Source organism: Bombina bombina, chromosome 7, assembly GCF_027579735.1.
Source record: "Bombina bombina isolate aBomBom1 chromosome 7, aBomBom1.pri, whole genome shotgun sequence".
NCBI lineage: Eukaryota > Metazoa > Chordata > Amphibia > Anura > Bombinatoridae > Bombina > Bombina bombina.
The window spans coordinates 319,117,696-319,139,195 of record NC_069505.1 but is presented as its reverse complement, the minus strand read 5'-3'; the positions used below and the strand labels follow the sequence as shown (position 1 = coordinate 319,139,195).

At 39.6% G+C, this 21,500-nt stretch overlaps 1 protein-coding gene across 1 annotated transcript in view; it reads right to left on the bottom strand.

Moving 5' to 3' along the window:
- The window catches only part of CPNE9 (copine family member 9), a 929,037-nt gene that overhangs the window by 194,656 nt on the left and 712,881 nt on the right, over positions 1-21,500 (bottom strand). The gene's annotated exons all lie outside the window — the stretch shown is intronic.

Sequence of the window (21,500 nt, the reverse complement as noted above, 5' to 3'; positions counted from 1 at the left end):
AGTATAGGGTAGAGTCACCTGGTCTAACAGCACACAGCTTGTGATACCTAAGCAGGCTGTAAATGTACAGTATAGGGTAGAGTCACCTGGTCTATCAGCACACAGCTTGTGATACCTAAGCAGGCTGTAAATGTACAGTATAGGGTAGAGTCACCTGATCTAACAGCACACAGCTTGTGATACCTAAGCAGGCTGTAAATGTACAGTATAGGGTAGAGTCACCTGATCTAACAGCACACAGCTTGTGATACCTAAGCAGGCTGTAAATGTACAGTATAGGGTAGAGTCACCTGATCTAACAGCACACAGCTTGTGATACCTAAGCAGGCTGTAAATGTACAGTATAGGGTAGAGTCACCTGATCTAACAGCACACAGCTTGTGATACCTAAGCAGGCTGTAAATGTACAGTATAGGGTAGAGTCACCTGGTCTAACAGCACACAGCTTGTGATACCTAAGCAGGCTGTAAATGTACAGTATAGGGTAGAGTCACCTGGTCTATCAGCACACAGCTTGTGATACCTAAGCAGGCTGTAAATGTACAGTATAGGGTAGAGTCACCTGATCTAACAGCACACAGCTTGTGATACCTAAGCAGGCTGTAAATGTACAGTATAGGGTAGAGTCACCTGATCTAACAGCACACTGCTTGTGATACCTAAGCAGGCTGTAAATGTACAGTATAGGGTAGAGTCACCTGATCTAACAGCACACAGCTTGTGATACCTAAGCAGGCTGTAAATGTACAGTATAGGGTAGAGTCACCTGGTCTAACAGCACACAGCTTGTGATACCTAAGCAGGCTGTAAATGTACAGTATAGGGTAGAGTCACCTGGTCTATCAGCACACAGCTTGTGATACCTAAGCAGGCTGTAAATGTACAGTATAGGGTAGAGTCACCTGATCTAACAGCACACAGCTTGTGATACCTAAGCAGGCTGTAAATGTACAGTATAGGGTAGAGTCACCTGATCTAACAGCACAAAGCTTGTGATACCTAAGCAGGCTGTAAATGTACAGTATAGGGTAGAGTCACCTGGTCTAACAGCACACAGCTTCTGATACCTAAGCAGGCTGTAAATGTACAGTATAGGGTAGAGTCACCTGATCTAACAGCGCACAGCTTGTGATACCTAAGCAGGCTATAAATGTACAGTATAGGGTAGAGTCACCTGATCTAACAGCACACAGCTTGTGACACCTAAGCAGGCTGTAAATGTACAGTATAGGGTAGAGTCACCTGATCTAACAGCACACAGCTTGTGATACCTAGGCAGGCTATAAATGTACAGTATAGGGTAGATTCGCCTTATCTAACAGCACACAGCTTGTGATACCTAAGCAGGCTATAAATGTACAGTATAGGGTAGATTCGCCTTATCTAACAGCACACAGCTTGTGATACCTAGGCAGGCTATAAATGTACAGTATAGGGTAGATTCGCCTTATCTAACAGCACACAGCTTGTGATACCTAAGCAGGCTATAAATGTACAGTATAGGGTAGAGTCACCTGATCTAACAGCACAAAGCTTGTGATACCTATGCAGGCTATAAATGTACAGTATAGGGTAGAGTCACCTGATGTAACTGCACACAGCTTGTGATACCTAGGCAGGCTATAAATGTACAGTATAGGGTAGATTCGCCTTATCTAACAGCACACAGCTTGTGATACCTAAGCAGGCTATAAATGTACAGTATAGGGTAGAGTCACCTGATGTAACTGCACACAGCTTGTGATACCTAGGCAGGCTATAAATGTACAGTATAGGGTAGAGTCACCTGATCTAACAGCACACCGCTTGTGATACCTAAGCAGGCTGTAAATGTACAGTATAGGGTAGAGTCACCTGATCTAACAGCGCACAGCTTGTGATACCTAAGCAGGCTATAAATGTACAGTATAGGGTAGAGTCACCTGATTTAACAGCACACCGCTTGTGATACCTAAGCAGGCTGTAAATGTACAGTATAGGGTAGAGTCACCTGATCTAACAGCACACAGCTTGTGATACCTAGGCAGGCTATAAATGTACAGTATAGGGTAGAGTCACCTGATCTAACAGCACACCGCTTGTGATACCTAAGTAGGCTATAAATGTACAGTATAGGGTAGAGTCACCTGATCTAACAGCACACCGCTTGTGATACCTAGGCAGGCTATAAATGTACAGTATAGGGTAGAGTCACCTGATCTAACAGCACACAGCTTGTGATACCTAGGCAGGCTATAAATGTACAGTATAGGGTAGAGTCACCTGATCTAACAGCACACCGCTTGTGATACCTAAGCAGGCTATAAATGTACAGTATAGGGTAGAGTCACCAGATCTAACAGGACACAGCTTGTAACACCTAAGCAGGCTGTAAATGTACAGTATAGGGTAGAGTCACCTGATGTAACTGCACACAGCTTGTGATACCTAAGCAGGCTGTAAATGTACAGTATAGGGTAGAGTCACCTGATGTAACTGCACACAGCTTGTGATACCTAAGCAGGCTGTAAATGTACAGTATAGGGTAGAGTCACCTGATGTAACTGCACACAGCTTGTGATACCTAAGCAGGCTGTAAATGTACAGTATAGGGTAGAGTCACCTGATGTAACTGCACACAGCTTGTGATACCTAAGCAGGCTGTAAATGTACAGTATAGGGTAGAGTCACCTGATGTAACTGCACACAGCTTGTGATACCTAAGCAGGCTGTAAATGTACAGTATAGGGTAGAGTCACCTGATCTAACAGCACACCGCTTGTGATACCTAAGCAGGCTATAAATGTACAGTATAGGGTAGAGTCACCAGATCTAACAGCACACAGCTTGTGACACCTAAGCAGGCTGTAAATGTACAGTATAGGGTAGAGTCACCTGATCTAACAGCACACCGCTTGTGATACCTAAGCAGGCTGTAAATGTACAGTATAGGGTAGAGTCACCTGATCTAACAGCACACCGCTTGTGATACCTAAGCAGGCTATAAATGTACAGTATAGGGTAGAGTCACCAGATCTAACAGCACACAGCTTGTGATACCTAAGCAGGCTGTAAATGTACAGTATAGGGTAGAGTCACCTGATCTAACAGCACACAGCTTGTGATACCTAAGCAGGCTGTAAATGTACAGTATAGGGTAGAGTCACCTGATCTAACAGCACACAGCTTGTGATACCTAAGCAGGCTGTAAATGTACAGTATAGGGTAGATTCACCTTATCTAACAGCACACCGCTTGTGATACCTAAGCAGGCTGTAAATGTACAGTATAGGGTAGAGTCACCTGATCTAACAGCACAAAGCTTGTGATACCTAAGCAGGCTGTAAATGTACAGTATAGGGTAGAGTCACCTGATCTAACAGCACACAGCTTGTGATACCTAAGCAGGCTGTAAATGTACAGTATAGGGTAGAGTTACCTGATCTAACAGCACACAGCTTGTGATACCTAAGCAGGCTGTAAATATACAGTATAGGGTAGAGTCACCTGATCTAAAAGCACACAGCTTGTGATACCTAAGCAGGCTGTAAATGTACAGTATAGGGTAGAGTCACCTGATCTAACAGCACACAGCTTGTGATACCTAAGCAGGCTGTAAATGTACAGTATAGGGAAGAGTCACCTGATCTAACAGCACACCGCTTGTGATACCTAGGCAGGCTATAAATGTACAGTATAGGGTAGATTCGCCTTATCTAACAGCACACAGCTTGTGATACCTAAGCAGGCTATAAATGTACAGTATAGGGTAGATTCGCCTTATCTAACAGCACACAGCTTGTGATACCTAAGCAGGCTATAAATGTACAGTATAGGGTAGATTCGCCTTATCTAACAGCACACAGCTTGTGATACCTAAGCAGGCTATAAATGTACAGTATAGGGTAGATTCGCCTTATCTAACAGCACACAGCTTGTGATACCTAAGCAGGCTGTAAATGTACAGTATAGGGTAGAGTCACCTGATGTAACTGCACACAGCTTGTGATACCTAAGCAGGCTGTAAATGTACAGTATAGGGTAGAGTCACCTGATCTAACAGCACACCGCTTGTGATACCTAAGCAGGCTGTAAATGTACAGTATAGGGTAGAGTCACCTGATCTAACAGCACACAGCTTGTGATACCTAAGCAGGCTGTAAATGTACAGTATAGGGTAGAGTCACCTGATCTAACAGCACACCGCTTGTGATACCTAAGCAGGCTGTAAATGTACAGTATAGGGTAGAGTCACCTGATCTAACAGCACACAGCTTGTGATACCTAAGCAGGCTGTAAATGTACAGTATAGGGTAGAGTCACCTGATCTAACAGCACACAGCTTGTGATACCTAAGCAGGCTGTAAATGTACAGTATAGGGTAGAGTCACCTGGTCTAACAGCACACAGCTTGTGATACCTAAGCAGGCTGTAAATGTACAGTATAGGGTAGAGTCACCTGGCCTAACAGCACACAGCTTGTGATACCTAAGCAGGCTGTAAATGTACAGTATAGGGTAGAGTCACCTGATCTAACAGCACACAGCTTGTGATACCTAAGCAGGCTGTAAATGTACAGTATAGGGTAGAGTCACCTGATCTAACAGCACAAAGCTTGTGATACCTAAGCAGGCTGTAAATGTACAGTATAGGGTAGAGTCACCTGGTCTAACAGCACACAGCTTGTGATACCTAAGCAGGCTGTAAATGTACAGTATAAGGTAGAGTCACCTGATCTAACAGCGCACAGCTTGTGATACCTAAGCAGGCTATAAATGTACAGTATAGGGTAGAGTCACCTGATCTAACAGCACACAGCTTGTGACACCTAAGCAGGCTGTAAATGTACAGTATAGGGTAGAGTCACCAGATCTAACAGCACACAGCTTGTGATACCTAGGCAGGCTATAAATGTACAGTATAGGGTAGATTCGCCTTATCTAACAGCACACAGCTTGTGATACCTAAGCAGGCTATAAATGTACAGTATAGGGTAGATTCGCCTTATCTAACAGCACACAGCTTGTGATACCTAGGCAGGCTATAAATGTACAGTATAGGGTAGATTCGCCTTATCTAACAGCACACAGCTTGTGATACCTAAGCAGGCTATAAATGTACAGTATAGGGTAGAGTCACCTGATCTAACAGCACAAAGCTTGTGATACCTAAGCAGGCTATAAATGTACAGTATAGGGTAGAGTCACCTGATGTAACTGCACACAGCTTGTGATACCTAGGCAGGCTATAAATGTACAGTATAGGGTAGATTCGCCTTATCTAACAGCACACAGCTTGTGATACCTAAGCAGGCTATAAATGTACAGTATAGGGTAGAGTCACCTGATGTAACTGCACACAGCTTGTGATACCTAGGCAGGCTATAAATGTACAGTATAGGGTAGAGTCACCTGATCTAACAGCACACCGCTTGTGATACCTAAGCAGGCTGTAAATGTACAGTATAGGGTAGAGTCACCTGATCTAACAGCGCACAGCTTGTGATACCTAAGCAGGCTATAAATGTACAGTATAGGGTAGAGTCACCTGATTTAACAGCACACCGCTTGTGATACCTAAGCAGGCTGTAAATGTACAGTATAGGGTAGAGTCAACTGATCTAACAGCACACAGCTTGTTATACCTAAGCAGGCTGTAAATGTACAGTATAGGGTAGAGTCACCTGATCTAACAGCACACAGCTTGTGATACCTAGGCAGGCTATAAATGTACAGTATAGGGTAGAGTCACCTGATCTAACAGCACACCGCTTGTGATACCTAAGTAGGCTATAAATGTACAGTATAGGGTAGAGTCACCTGATCTAACAGCACACCGCTTGTGATACCTAGGCAGGCTATAAATGTACAGTATAGGGTAGAGTCACCTGATCTAACAGCACACAGCTTGTGATACCTAGGCAGGCTATAAATGTACAGTATAGGGTAGAGTCACCTGATCTAACAGCACACCGCTTGTGATACCTAAGCAGGCTATAAATGTACAGTATAGGGTAGAGTCACCAGATCTAACAGCACACAGCTTGTAACACCTAAGCAGGCTGTAAATGTACAGTATAGGGTAGAGTCACCTGATGTAACTGCACACAGCTTGTGATACCTAAGCAGGCTGTAAATGTACAGTATAGGGTAGAGTCACCTGATGTAACTGCACACAGCTTGTGATACCTACGCAGGCTGTAAATGTACAGTATAGGGTAGAGTCACCTGATGTAACTGCACACAGCTTGTGATACCTAAGCAGGCTGTAAATGTACAGTATAGGGTAGAGTCACCTGATGTAACTGCACACAGCTTGTGATACCTAAGCAGGCTGTAAATGTACAGTATAGGGTAGAGTCACCTGATCTAACAGCACACCGCTTGTGATACCTAAGCAGGCTATAAATGTACAGTATAGGGTAGAGTCACCAGATCTAACAGCACACAGCTTGTGACACCTAAGCAGGCTGTAAATGTACAGTATAGGGTAGAGTCACCTGATCTAACAGCACACCGCTTGTGATACCTAAGCAGGCTGTAAATGTACAGTATAGGGTAGAGTCACCTGATCTAACAGCACACCGCTTGTGATACCTAAGCAGGCTATAAATGTACAGTATAGGGTAGAGTCACCAGATCTAACAGCACACAGCTTGTGATAAATAAGCAGGCTGTAAATGTACAGTATAGGGTAGAGTCACTTGATCTAACAGCACACCGCTTGTGATACCTAAGCAGGCTGTAAATGTACAGTATAGGGTAGAGTCACCTGATCTAACAGCACACTGCTTGTGATACCTAAGCAGGCTGTAAATGTACAGTATAGGGTAGAGTCACCTGATCTAACAGCACACAGCTTGTGATACCTAAGCAGGCTGTAAATGTACAGTATAGGGTAGAGTCACCTGATCTAACAGCACACTGCTTGTGATACCTAAGCAGGCTGTAAATGTACAGTATAGGGTAGAGTCACCTGATCTAACTGCACACTGCTTGTGATACCTAAGCAGGCTGTAAATGTACAGTATAGGGTAGAGTCACCTGATCTAACAGCACACAGCTTGTGATACCTAAGCAGGCTGTAAATGTACAGTATAGGGTAGAGTCACCTGATCTAACAGCACACTGCTTGTGATACCTATGCAGGCTATAAATGTACAGTATAGGGTAGAGTCACCTGATCTAACAGCACACTGCTTGTGATACCTAAGCAGGCTGTAAATGTACAGTATAGGGTAGAGTCACCTGATCTAACAGCACACTGCTTGTGATACCTAAGCAGGCTGTAAATGTACAGTATAGGGTAGAGTCACCTGATCTAACAGCACACAGCTTGTGATACCTAAGCAGGCTGTAAATGTACAGTATAGGGTAGAGTCACCTGATCTAACTGCACACAGCTTGTGATACCTAAGCAGGCTGTAAATGTACAGTATAGGGTAGAGTCACCTGATCTAACAGCACACTGCTTGTGATACCTAAGCAGGCTATAAATGTACAGTATAGGGTAGAGTCACCTGATCTAACAGCACACTGCTTGTGATACCTAAGCAGGCTATAAATGTACAGTATAGGGTAGAGTCACCTGATCTAACAGCACACTGCTTGTGATACCTAAGCAGGCTGTAAATGTACAGTATAGGGTAGAGTCACCTGATCTAACAGCACACTGCTTGTGATACCTAAGCAGGCTGTAAATGTACAGTATAGGGTAGAGTCACCTGATCTAACAGCACACTGCTTGTGATACCTAAGCAGGCTGTAAATGTACAGTATAGGGTAGAGTCACCTGATCTAACAGCACACAGCTTGTGATACCTAAGCAGGCTGTAAATGTACAGTATAGGGTAGAGTCACCTGATCTAACTGCACACAGCTTGTGATACCTAAGCAGGCTGTAAATGTACAGTATAGGGTAGAGTCACCTGATCTAACTGCACACAGCAATAACAGTGATCTACAGAGAGATTTCTGCTTTGATGATCTTTTGTACCCAACAAAATGTCTCTATCAGACGAGGCTAGATGTTCTGGGTCTGTACTTGCCTGTATTTTTCTTTTAGATCCCTAAAGGCCGTCTTCTCTACACTAAAAAGAACGATCAGCCTTCTACAGATTGCCAAGCAGAGAAAGGTCACACAGCTACTGCACATCATAGGGACTCCCGAGAATAAAACAAGAGAAAACTAGAGTACAGATTTAATATGTGAAGCAAACTAATTCGTACACTAGGCTGAGGAAATAAGACGGCAGAATAATACATCAACTGAAGACTATTTTGTTTACTAGTAAAGGTGTTGTTTTTTACAATTGTATTTTCTTAATTAAAGGGATATGAAATGTTATTTTTTTTTGTTCCGTGATTGAGATAGAGCATGCAATTCTAAGCAATTTTCTAATTTATTTCTATTAGCAAATTGTCTTTGTTCTCTTGGTATCATTTGTTGAAAAGCAGGACCGTATGCTCAGGAACACTATATGACAGCAGTTTTGCAAGAATGTTATCCATTTCCTGCCATGCAGTGGACCAGATGCCTACCTAGGTATCTCTATAACACAGAATATTATGGAAACAGAGCCAATTTGATAATAGAAGTAAATTGGAAACTGTTTTTGAATTGTATCCTCTGAGTCACAGAAGAACACTTTGGGGTTTCATATTATTGTTATGCAGTTATAGACCAGCATCATGTAATATATCTGGTGACGCTTCTAGTGCACTATATCATTCCATTTCAAACATTTTGCTGGAGTTATTCTGTATTCGTTACATTTTTTTTTATTACACTTAGTTAAAGGAACAACAATGGTAATAAGTAAATGCACTAATGTGTTAGACCATTGTGTTATTGTACATAACTATGTAATTAACCCCTTATTGACAGCCAGTGAACCATGTATGTCCTTTGAAGGGGTTAAAAAGTGCGGCTTTCGCCACCAGAGGTGAGACCATGCTATAGCCCGGCGCCTCTAGGTGTGAGGCATGTTGTAATAATGTGTCTTGCCGCTTTCAGTGAGACCCGCACTATTACAAGGCCAAAAGCCACTTGAGGACATGAAATGACAATATATGTCTGTTTAGTTAAGGGGTTAACCCCCGCAATGGGGTTAAACACAGTTAAAGGGACAGCGTAGTACATTACTAGTATGCTTTAGTTCATTATAGTTTGTATTTTTTGCAATAGTCACAGTGGAGCTATATGTACTTAACCCCTGCAAAGGCTTTAAACACATTGGTAATGTCCTGCTTGGGAGCCGTAAGCAGCTGAATATAGGTGGCCACTGCCAGTTGCCTTCTCTGTTTCTGGTTAAATTATCAGCATTTAATTTTGTCTATCAATGAGGTTTTGGAAAAACTCCAGCACAAATGTACTTTTTTTATTTAAAGGGATACTAACCCCAAATTTTTTCTTTCATGATTCAGATAGAGCATGCAATTTTAAGCAACTTTCTAATTTACTCCTATTATCATTTTTTCTTTGTTCTCATGTTATCTTGATTTGAAAAAGCAGTAATAAAAGGTTAGGAGCCGGCCCCTTTTTAGTTCAGCACCTTGGTAGAGCTTGCTGATTGGTTTGCTACATTTAGCCACAAATCAGCAAGTGCTACCCAGGTTCTGAACAAAAAATGGTCCGGCTCTAAAGCTTACAGTACTGCTTTTTCAAATCAAGATAGCATGAGAACAAAGAAAAATTGATAATAGGAGTAAATTAGAAAGGTGTTTAAATTCTCATGCTCTATCTGAATCATGAAATAAAAAAATTGGGTTTAGTGTCCCTTTAACATTCTTCCAAATCCTATTGCACATGTCTATTAGCTACCAAATGTATCACTTCTGCATCACATTTGTTACACTTTTACTAAATAATTTAATAAATCTTCTAACATTTCCTAGGTGCCTTATGAGACTGGCTGGTCTATGCTGAGCAAGGGAGATCTGTAGGTGGGGCAGGGGGAGTTTAGTGGGTGTGGCCATGATTAGAAGGGGTGGAGTCATTGAATGTACCATAACAATATTGGGCATGACATGAGCAAGATTAAAGGGACAGTCAAGTCAAAATGAAACTTTCATGATTTAGATAGGGTATGCCATTTTAAACAACTTTCCAATTTACTTTTATCATCAAATTTGCTTTGTTCTCTTGGTATTCTTTGTTGAATACTAAACCTAGGTAGGCTCATATGCTAATTTCGAAGCCCTTGAAGGCCGTCTCTTATCTCAGGGGATTTTGACAGTTGTTTACAGCTAGAGGGCATTAGTTAATGTGTGCCATATAGATACCATTGAGTTACTTAGGAGTCAGCACTGATTGGCTAACATGTAAGTCTGTCAAAAGCACTGAGATAAGGGGGCAGTCTGAAGTGGCTTAGATACAAGGTAATCACAGAGACAAAATTATATTAATATAACTGTGTTGGTTATGCAAAACTGGGGAATGGGTAATAAAGGAATTATCTATTTTTTAAAAAAATAAAAATTCTGGAGTAGACTGTTCAAGCCATAGGTGGAGAGGAACTCTGGGAAACCAGGACACTTGCATAAGAGCAAAGCTACCAGACTGTGACAATACAGTGAGCTCTGATTTATGCTTTCTAATAACACAGTAAAACCCTCTCTAATAGAATATTTTTCAAATAACTATTATTATACCACAAATGTATTCCAGTTTTGCTTGAATATAACTACAGTTTATAATAGCTGTGGAATCTCTTTTAGTTAATATGTCCAGTAAAATGTATCTTATTATTGCTTTATTGTCAAGCTTTTTTATGTTTAATCATTTTATTCTTGTTTCTGTTCTTTAGAGAAAAAAAGGTTTCTGTAACATTCAGTGCTATTATATTAATGGCACTGATTTACACGGATTGAATTCTAATAGATCAGTAAATGCTTCTACAGTAGATTGTGCAGGACTTTAAGAGTTTTGAAAATCCACACCTTTGACTTACTGTAAACCAATTTTTAAAAGTTTTGAGTGGTATTCCTTGGTTGTTGGCATCACAGGTTTAAAAAAGTAACCCAAGTTAACCTTTTATGCAAATTCAGTTCAATTCTGTCATCTTATTTTTCATTTATGATTGCATTAAAATGCAATATAAGTTACAATATTGTTCAATGACATAAGGTTGTTAATTGCAAACATCATAAACTAATATTAAAGGGTAAATGTGTAGTCAAAATTAAACTTTCATGATTCAGATAGGGCATGTAATTTTAAACAGATTTCCAATTTACTGTTATAATCAAATTTACTTTGTTCTTTTCGTATTCTTAGTTGAAAGCTAAACCTAGGTAGGCTCATATGCTAATTTCTAAGCCCTTGAAGGCTGCCTCTTATCTCAATGCATTTGACAGTTTTTACAGCAAGCGGACGTTAGTTCATGTGTGCCATATAGATAAAATTGTGCTGTTGCCCGTGGAGTTACTTATGAGAGGGCACTGATTGGCTAAAATGTAAGTCTGTCAAAAGAACTGAAATAAGGGGTCAGTCTGTAGAGGCTTAGATACATGGTAAGCAAAAGGTAAAAAGTATATTAATATAAATGTGTTGGTTATGCAAAACTGGGGAATGGGTAATAAAGGGATTATCTATCTTTTTAAACAATAAAAATTCTGGAGTAGACTGTCCCTTTAAGGGTTATTCTGGAGTAGACTGTCCCTTTAAGGGTTATTTGGGAAAAAATAGCATCTAACCACAAGGGTCAGTCATCATCAATCCTGAATTAATTAGAAAAAGATGCACAACATAAAATATGTCTGCTGGGTATATTCAATGTACGAAATCATTTGTTTCATGTTTGTAAACAGACAACTTCCAGGGGAAACCAGATGCTCTGCGGTTACCCCACTGGTATTGTAAAGTAACAGCTGGTCTGCCCCGACACTGAAACACCAGTGAAGTGTCAGAACATCTCTAATGAGCAACATGTTACTAATTAATCAAAATGCTATAAACCAAAGAAGATAATATCTCATTTGTTTGCAGTTTACAACCCACCTTCAATTCCCTTTAAAGGAACATGAATGTCAGAACTAAACTTTAGCGATTCGGATAGAGAATGCAATTTTAAGACACCTTTAAATTCACTTCTATTACCAAATTTACTTTGCTCTCATGGTATCCTTTATTGAAAATCATGTGTAGATATCAGTAGCAGTGCACTTGGTGGTGGGAGCTAGTTGGTGATTGGTGGTTACATACATTTGTCGCTTGTCCACTGGCAGTAGCTGTTCTGGAGTTGACTTTAACTATGTATTTAAACTCTTTGTAGGGGTCAAACATACATTTATATGCAAGCAACATGCAATAAGAAAATGTTCTGAAACAAATTGGAGTATTTTCTTTTTGCAATTTTATGACCCTTTAAAAATATTTGTGCTGATTAGCAATTTAACTGCCTGATACAGCAGAACCTTGTAGGACAAGTACTGCAAAGGGGTTGAACACACAGAAGTACCGCTCAGGACCCGCAGAGTACTGCAGGTCCAGAGCGGAAAATGCTGCTGATCCAATCAGCAGCGCTAGTTACACAGCTGTGTCATGCAACTGATCCAATCAGCAGCGGTCTCTGTTCAGGACCAGCAGTGCTCTGCGGGTCCCAAGCAGTACTTTTCCTGTGAGTTTAACCCCTTTAAGGTGGTTAAACACACAGTAGGGTAGGGTCGATAGTCGTAAAATAACATGTTCTAACAAATTAAATTATCAATAAAATCACATTAAAAACAAACACCCACAAGCATTTACATGAACACAATTAGCTTTGTGTGTTCAATAAATTATTGGAAAATCCACCATTTTTCACTGCTGACTTATCCAGGCTAACTCTGCTACATATCTTTGACTGATTGGCTTTCACATATAACAACGGCAAAACAATGCAGTTTATACTAATATCATGGCCATGACTAGCCTTGTCTTCTGCAGAAGCAAGCCCAAAAATTGGCTCTTCCAAATCAGGCAAGTAGTGAGTGGAGTTTGGCTTTTGAAAAACAATTGCAGTAAACAATATTAATTTGTTTTAAAAATGTTTAGACTTGACTGATATGTAATTCTATAGCAAGACAACAGACAATTGCAAGGCGTTTAGTGATGCTTTAAGTGCTTACACAAGATAGCCCTCATATTGCCTTATGCCAAAACATTTTAGAAATGTGATTAATAATTAATTAGCACAGACTATCATTATATCAAAGGGTCACAAATAATCACCACACTTCCCCTGTGACTGGGTATTTTTAACTGCTTATATTTTAGCTCTAGGTAAACATATTGCGTTTAGCATCCTTTACGACTACATGCTAAACCCAAACTTTCCTTATCGAATTCAAGCTCTAAACTGCTTAAAGCATACAAATATTATGCATGCAATAATAACACGTTATACTGCTTCGTTTTTGTACTTGATTATATGTTCTGGACAATTATCAACTAAAGGGACAGTAAAGTCAAAATTAAAGTTAATTGGATTGGATAGAGCATGACATTTTAAGCAACTTTCTAATTTACTCCTATTATCAAATTTTCTTCATTCTTTTGCTATCTTTATTTGAAAAGCAAGAATGTAAGTTTAGAAGCCATCCCACTTTTGGTTCACAACTTGGGTTGTGATTGCTGATTGGTGGCTAAATGCATTCACCAATAGATAAGTGCTGTCCAGGGTCTGAACCAAAAACGGTCTGGCTCCATAACTTAGATGCCTTCTTTTTCAAATAATGATAGCAAGAGAACAAATAAAATTTGATAATAGGAGTGAATTAGAAAGTTGCTTAAAATTGCAGGCTCTATCTGAATCATGAAAGAAAAAAATTTGGGTTTAGTGTCCCTTTAAGGAATAAATATATATTAAACTAAGTATATAAAAACAGGGTGAACTGAATATAACTATTCATAATTACTTTATTAATCCTAGGTAAGATGTGGGGCGCGATCCGATATACGGCGCAGGTTTCAGCGCAAGCGTGGAAACCTGCGCCACCCGTAGTTTCAGCCAATCGGATTGAACTTGAATCTGATTGGCTGATTGAATCAGCCAATCAGATTTTCTTACCTTAATTCCGATTGGCTGATAGAATCCTATCAGCCAATAGGAATTCGAGGGACGCCATCTTGATGACGTCATTTAAAGAAAACTTAATTCGTTGTTCAGTCGTCGGGCCAGCTGGATGTTCCGCGTCGGAGGTCGGAAGAAGCCGGAAGAAAGAAGATTGAAGATGCCTCTTGGAGGAAGACTTCGCCCCGATGGAGGACCTCTTCTTTGCCGCTTGGATGAAGAGTCAGACATCGCCGGGATGGAGGACCTCTTCTTTGCCGCTTGGATGAAGACATCGCCGGAATGGAAGACCTACCGCTTGGATGAAGACATCGCCGGGATGGAGGAACACATCTGGATGAAGAGTTCGGCCCGGCTGGGTGAAGACGACTGAAGGTACAGAGATCTTCTGGGGGTTAGTGTTAAGTATTTTAAGGGGGGTTTGGGTGGGTTTAGAGTAGGGGTATGTGGCTGGTGGGTTGTAATGTTGGGGGGTGGTATTGTGTTTTTTTTTACAGGCAAAAGAGCTGATTACTTTGGGGAAATGCCCCGCAAAAAGCCCTTTTAAGGGCTGGTAAAAGAGCTGGTTACTTTTTAATTTAGAATAGGGTAGGGCATTTTTTTATTTTGGGGGGCTTTATTATTTTATTAGGGGGCTTAGATTAGGTGCAAGTAGCTTAAAATTCTTGTAATCTTTTTTATTTTTTGTAATTTAGTGTTTGTTTTTTTGTAATTTAGTTTACATTATTTAATTGTAGTTTAGTTTAGATATTTGTAGTTTATTTAATTTATTGATGGTGTAGGTGTATTTGTAACTTAGGTTAGGATTTATTTTACAGGTAAATTCGTAATTATTTTAACTAGGTAGCTATTAAATAGTTATTAACTATTTAATAGCTATTGTACCTAGTTAAAATAAATATCAAGTTACCTGTAAAATAAGTATAAACCGTAAAATAGCTACAATGTAATTATTAATTATGTTGTAGCTATCTTAGGGTTTATTTTATAGGTAAGTATTTAGATTTAAATAGGAATAATTTAGTTAATATTATTAATATTATTTAGATTTATTTTAATAATAATTAAGTTAGGGGTGTTAGAGTTAGATAGGGTTAATATAGTTAATATACAGTATATATAATATAATAACTATATTAACCCTAATATAATTAGGGTTAATATAGTTAATATATATATATAATATAATATCTATGTTAACCCTAATATAATTAGGGTTAATATAGTTAATATATATAATATAATAACTATATTAACTATATTAACCCTAATATAATTAGGGTTAATATAGTTAATATATATAATATAATAACTATATTAACCATAATATAATTAGGGTTAATATAGTTAATATATGTAATATAAAAACTATATTAACTATATTAGCCCTAATATAATTAGGGTTAATATAGTTAATATAGGTGGTGGCGGTGTAGGGGGATTAGATTAGGGATTAATGTATTTAATATAGCTGGCGGCGGTGTAGGGGGATTAGATTAGGAGTTAATGTATTTAATATAGCTGGCGGCGGTGTAGGGGGATTAAATTAGGGGTTAATAATTTTAATATAGCTGGCGGCGGGGTAGGAGCTCACATTAGGGGGTAGGTAATATAGCTGGTGGCGGGGTAGGAGCTCACATTAGGGGGTGGTGTAAGGGGCTCACATTAGGGGGTGGGTAATGTAGGTGGGGGCGGTGTAAGGGGCTCACATTAGGGGGTAGGTAATGTAGGTGGCGGCGGTGTAAGGGGCTCACATTAGGGGGTAGGTAATGTAGGTGGCGGCGGAGTAAGGGGCTCACATTAGGGGGTAGTTAATGTAGGTGGCGGCGGGGTCCGGGAGTGGCGGTTTAGGGGTTAAATACTTTATTAGGGAATGTGGCGGGGGATCCCGGTTGACAGGTAAATAGACATTGCGCATGCGTTAGGTGTTAGGTTTTATTTTGCAGTTCGCGGTTGACAGGTAGATAGACATTGCGCATGCATTAGGTGTTTTATTTTGCAGGTAGTTTAGGGAGTTACGGGGCTCCAATACACAGCGTAAGGCTTACTACGCCTGCAATTTGTCTCCATTTTCGCCATGTAAGTAAATATGCTGTATATTGGATACCAAACTGCGCTGGTTTGGTATACTTGTCTATGGGCCAAAAAACTACATTGAAGGCAGAAATATAAGAGCATAACTTCTATGTTACGCCGTATATGTGATACCAAACCAGTGCAATATTTAGCGTCGCCGGCTTTTGCGGGCGACGCTGCATGTCAGATCGAGGCCCAGGAGTGTGCACGGGTCTTTTGCCATCTGGCAGTAGTGTGTTATTAACCCCCTTTTTTAACCCTATATATATAAGTTTTTCGTTGTACGTTACATCTATCCCTAACACCATATGATTCCCTTTAGGACCCTGATAACTCAACCTGCACACACACTAAATTCACACATGCAGAATATTCTAAGCACTATTTTCCTTTCTTTCTACACATATTTAAATAATAACACTTTATAGAATGTTACAATTGTATCACAAACTGTTCATGACTAAATGTTAAATGTATAAACGTTCACATACGTTACTGTATCATTGGTTATGCACTGCAGTGGCGTCACTAGGGTTGGTGTCACCCGGTGCGGTAAGTTATGGTGTCACCCCCCCCCCCCCAGAAAGCAGACACACACAAAAACACAGGCACACACACATACAAACACTCAGACACACTTAAAAACATACTCAGATGCACACACAAACACTCGGAAACGCACTCAGACACACACACAAAAACACACACACAAAAACACTGACACACACACACACAAAAACAATGAGACACACAAAAACTCAGACACACACTTACAAAATATGTAAACTGCACTGCATTAATTATAAAGCTCATGCCTAGAGCTGCTCCCTGGCTCAGCAGAGCATCAAATGAAAGATAAACAGAGCACTCTAAAATAAATCACTGAAGAAAAGGTTTAGGCGCGCAAACTATGAAAATTCTGCTCTCTGACTCTGTTCCAAGTCTGTCAGTGCACAGCCCCAGGCCACGTGCCTACCGCTTCTTATGGCCAATCACCTCTGCACTCTGCCCACCCCCAGACCCCCGCCCGCCCTCCTACCTGTTCAGTGTGCACTTAGTGTACCGTAACCGTAAAGGTCTGGTGGGCATCATACGTGGCTCCTTCACTTTAGGGACAGTGTCAGACAGTCATGCAGTCAGGTGCCAGGTATCCCCCTCACGATTTCCCAGTTCCCGTTTAGAGAGACAGCACAGCAGTGAGTGACTCCACTGCTCCACATGTCACTGAGCAGTGAGCACAGATAGGCAGGCCGGTTTTGGCTAGCAGCGCAACTTTGCAAGCCCCACGGCATGCCCACAACATTCATAGAGACATTGGGCAGGGGAGAAGCAAAGTACAAACAAGCAAAAGCAGCCGGGAAAACTATTTGTTGAAATTGCAGCACTGGCTCAAGGGGCAAAAAAATTGTGTGTCTACAACAGTCCCACCAATGTTCACAATTGCCAGCCCCTCTAATAAAAAAATTCTATGCATCTCAACATTGTATTTCTTTGAATTTCAATAAAATTAAAAAAAAAAAATTTTTTTTTTTGGTGTCACCCACTGGAGGGTGTCACCCGGGTGCGGCCCGCACCCCCCGCACCCCCTAGTGACGCCACTGATGCACTGTTCATGCACTATAATTGTTTTTCTTTAAAAAACGAGCATACATTGGCTGTTAAATTTAGCCAATTAGGACACAGCACATGCTATTTAAATCTGATGAAGAATCCAGTGAGCATCTTGATAAAGGCCCAGGCGGCTGAAACGCGTTGATTTTCTCACATCTATTACCATTTTGTATTTGATACAGGTCTGGTAAGGACAGGTACATCAAGCTATTTATAGGTACATAGAATAGTCTCCATATGTGTAATCCCTGTCCCAGGTTCTACTAGCCTTCCAGGTTGTTTTTTTTCCTCTATGGATCTCACATAACGAGCTGAAATAGTTCCACCAGTATCCCTACCTTTAATCCACTCAGCTTTGACCTCAACACCGGACCTAGACATGTGCATTTCGATTCGTTCCGAATCCAAATTCGGACAAATTTGTTAAATTCGGAGATTCGGATTCAAGTAGTACCGAATCTACCAAATAAATCCGAATTAGTTCTGATTTATTCGGTAGATTCGGATGGCCATGGATTACACTAGTATTGTACAGAATATTAGGTTATATCACTCTGCTATGGGTTACACCTAATATACAGTACATAATACTAGTCTAATACACAGCACATCCCACCTAATACATACTGAAATTCCGAATTTCCGAATCGAACCGAATCAAACCAAATTCAGACGAATTTATTCTAATCCGAATGAATCCGAAACTAATTCATTCAAATTTTTCCGAATTCGAATTGATCCGAACTGAAATTCGAAAAAATTCGAATTGATCCGAACCGAAACAAATTTTTCGATCATGCACAAGTCTAACCGGAACTAATTGACAGTTGGACCGTGAGGTATCGCCCTAATTCAGCTTTGCCGCACAAACCAATACCCCGGTCCCAACATCGATCCCGGATCATCTACAATCTCTGAAAAACCTAAGACACAACCGGTCCTACTTTTGGAATATTAAGGGACTTTATTACTACCCGATCACAGTTAGTTGGAACGTTACCCTTAGGGATTACTCCATTTTATCCGGTCTATGAAACCTCTCCGGACCTTACATCTGTTACTATCGTTGTTTGGGACCTTTTAGTCTTTAATCAGGACTGTTCCCATAAGGGATTAATTTGTATTAGGTACCCACGATATTAAGTCACCTATCTTTATTTATTTATAACACTATTTTGTCAGCTCTATTTTTTGTATAGCTAGCTCTTTTACACTTGTATAACGTACAATTCTGTACACTACAATCATAACGGATTAATTGTATATTGAGGTGACCTCAACACCGGACCTAGACATGTGCATTTCGATTCGTTCGGAATCCAAATTCGGACAAATTTGTTAAATTCGGAGATTCGGATTCAAGTAGTACCGAATCTACCAAATAAATCCGAATTAGTTCTGATTTATTCGGTAGATTTGGATGGCCATAGATTACACTAGTATTGTACAGAATATTAGGTTATATCACTCTGCTATGGGTTACACCTAATATACAGTACATAATACTAGTCTAATACACAGCACATCCCACCTAATACATACTGAAATTCCGAATTTCCGAATCGAACCGAATCAAACCAAATTCAGACGAATTTATTCTAATCCGAATGAATCCGAAACTAATTCATTCAAATTTTTCCGAATTCGAATTGATCCGAACTGAAATTCGAAAAAATTCGAATTGATCCGAACCGAAACAAATTTTTCGATCATGCACAAGTCTAACCGGAACTAATTGACAGTTGGACCGTGAGGTATCGCCCTAATCCAGCTTTGCCGCACAAACCAATACCCCGGTCCCAACATCGATCCCGGATCATCTACAATCTCTGAAAAACCTAAGACACAACCGGTCCTACTTTTGGAATATTAAGGGACTTTATTACTACCCGATCACAGTTAGTTGGAACGTTACCCTTAGGGATTACTCCATTTTATCCGGTCTATGAAACCTCTCCGGACCTTACATCTGTTACTATCGTTGTTTGGGACCTTTTAGTCTTTAATCAGGACTGTTCCCATAAGGGATTAATTTGTATTAGGTACCCACGATATTAAGTCACCTATCTTTATTTATTTATAACACTATTTTGTCAGCTCTATTTTTTGTATAGCTAGCTCTTTTACACTTGTATAACGTACAATTCTGTACACTACAATCATAACGGATTAATTGTATATTTACTCTGATGCCGGCATCATATTTTAAAATTTTATTGTAATAAATATTGTTTATGTAAAATTTAACCACTTCATTTTATTATTATTTCTTTAGTAATTCACCTAGCGACACAAATACACAAGTATTTCACCTAAGCGACATACATACATATTCACTTACATATTGTATCACTGTCCTTTTTTTCACACCATTATTTCTACCCCTATGAGCGATCACACAAAAGTACGGTCATCATCAGGTTTAATTTTATTATATCTTTTGTTCAAATAATTATGTCGTTCCACACCACATAATTCTAGTTTTTACTCGCTATATAGTCCGACAGGTTTTATATGAATAGTCACAGACATCTCCAATATATCATTAGATCTCTCTAGCTTTCCTAGCGCTATCCCACCATTCCTTTTCTTCTTCTGTTTTTGGGTGATCAGTTAGGAGGTCTGATCACCTATTGGGATTAGCAATTAGAGAATAGAGTGTTGTATCTTTAAATTACCCCCCATATTTTCTTTTATGTACAAATATTTATCCCGTTGCTCTGCTCCCCCCCCCCATCATCTGTAATTTTTTGCAGAAGCCCATATAATTTATTAAGCACTAATATTTAAATGAAAATAAGTAAAAGGAATGACATTTTAATCTTGCTTAGTAAATTTATCTACATCAGTTTAATGCTGACGGCTTAAATATCAAAATATATAATTACTAATTTGTAATTACCATTTAATTTGTTGGAGAGGGCACATCTGGTGAATAAATTATTCCTACTGCACAGCCAGAGAGAGAATTCAAGAGTTGTTGGCACAGGATTTGCACTGCTGAATTTGGAACGTAAAACCAAAAAAAAAAAAAAAAAAGCAATTGACTCAAATATAGGGCTACAACGAAATCTGGCAAATGCCAAGAATTTAAATAGGTGTTATTGTGGCCCGGTGTATGCTGAGGTCATGTGGGCTTCAGCATTATATATACAATTAAATCACCATGTATTGCAATTAAAATTAAATTTAGCTGAAATGTTGGCGCTTTTGTTTGTTTTTAAGAAACATTAAACTATATATAGCACATATGAAAGAGCGCAATTTAAAGGGACAGTCTACTCTTGAATTTTTATTGTTAAAAAGATGGATAATCCCTTTATTACCTATTGTCCAGTTTGCATAACCAACACTGTTATATTAATACACTTTTTACCTTTATGATTAACTTGTATCTGAGCCTCTGCAGACTGCCCCCTTATCTCAGTTCTTCTGACAGACTTGCATTTTAGCCAATCGGTGCTGACTAACTCCATGGGCGTGAGCACAATGCTATCTTTATGGCACACACGCACTAACATCCTATAGCTGTGAAAAACTGTCAAATGCATATGAGCCTACCTAGGTTTAGCTTTCAACTAAGAATACCAAGAGAACTAAGCAAATTTGATTATACAGGGAGTGCAGAATTATTAGGCAAGTTGTATTTTTGAGGATTAATTTTATTATTGAACAACAACCATGTTCTCAATGAACCCAAAAAACTCATTAATATCAAAGCTGAATAGTTTTGGAAGTATTTTTTAGTTTGTTTTTAGTTATAGCTATTTTAGGGGGATAT